The sequence below is a fragment of the Pteropus medius genome, unplaced genomic scaffold (genome assembly GCF_902729225.1).
Source record: "Pteropus medius unplaced genomic scaffold, Ma_sr-lr_union100, whole genome shotgun sequence".
Taxonomy (NCBI): Eukaryota; Metazoa; Chordata; class Mammalia; order Chiroptera; family Pteropodidae; genus Pteropus; species Pteropus medius.
Window position 1 is genome coordinate 14983865 of NW_024349796.1, and position 1325 is coordinate 14985189.

The 1325-nt window shown below is 50.6% G+C and overlaps 1 pseudogene; it reads right to left on the minus strand.

Annotated features, from left to right (window-relative positions):
* Nucleotides 1-975: 975 nt before the first annotated feature.
* On the minus strand, nucleotides 976-1094 carry LOC120619351 (uncharacterized; annotated as a pseudogene).
* Between the last annotated feature and the right edge of the window lie 231 nt (nucleotides 1095-1325).

A 1325-nucleotide genomic window follows, 5' to 3' on the forward strand; every position in this document is an offset into this window, starting at 1 on the left:
GCTTGGGAGCAGCCGGCGTCCTAAGGCATGGGCCGCTCACCCCGGGCGGGGGCGTCCAGGAGGAAGTAAGGTCTGGAAGCTGACCGGTCGGCAAGTGGGCAGTCGCTGGCAGGAGGCCGCTCTGTGGCTTCTGAAGAATGAAGGTCAGTCGAGAGGAAAACGTCCAGACAGAAAATGCTTCTAAATACCAGTCCTGGTCTAGTTTTCCACAGACAGGGCTACGAGGTGGGTCACCAGGCGGAGACTCGGAGGCAGGTGTCAGCGTCGCGTGGAAGACAGGACCTGGGCAGAACCACATCTGGAACAGGGGTAGCGCGAGGCAAGTCGCGGGAAGGCGTGCCGGACGCCAAGCTGGGGTTTCTTACATCCCTCTGGTTGAGAGGGCAGCTGTGGCGACAGGGCCCAAGAGCCACAGGTGAAGGGGGAGGAAGGCTGCGGGGCTTGGAGCTAGGCAGGTGTGGTGGGCCTTTCCGCCTCGGCCTCTGTCCATTTCAAGGAGCATGAAGCCGGGGAGTCGGAGGCTTGGTGTGACTCCCTCACGGACACACCAAACGATGTGTGCACACGGGTGCGCGGGGCTTAGAGTGAGTTTAGTTGGGGAGCAGAGTTCCCCCAACTTTGTCTCTTTCACCTTAGTTATCATGAAAATTCCAGAATCCCTGAAAATTTTACACAGGTAGAGAAAAATCTATGTTTCTACTGTAGGTGCTAAAAAAAAGTAATAATAATGTTCATTTATGCTTTAACATTCTTCACACTTAGGAGGCCGATGTAATCACAGATAAAGGGACGTTTCTGGCTAATCAGTATCTCCGGGTTCTGATTCAACACGATTCTCTTTTCTCGAAATTCCACTAATAAGAAAGGAATTAAGCTAATAAGAAAGGAATTTTTTTTTTTTTTTTAGGCAAGGCAACCCTTGGTCGACCTCACAGGTTGCAAAGACCTTGTCAGCTTACGATCTTTTATTTTTTACGCCTTCAGCACTTGGTCTTCCTAGGGGGTCTCCCATCCAAGTACTAACCAGGCCTGACCCTGCTTAGCTTCCGAGATCAGACGGGATTGGGCTTGTTCAGGGTGGCGTGGCCGTAGGCTAAGAAGGAATTTTTTTTTAAAAAAAGCATTAATCAACAAGAGAAGCGAAAGCTAAGAACAAAATCTAGAAGCTGCAACATGAATAGACGAGTGGTAAACGACTCTGCACTTTTGAGAAAGTCGAAAATTCAACGACTGTGGGTGGGAAGAACCATGAAAATGGAAGCTGCAGGACCTGGGGAAGGATCCCAAATCGAAGGCCCCAGTCTGAAGAAGAAGCCTCAAGTCCT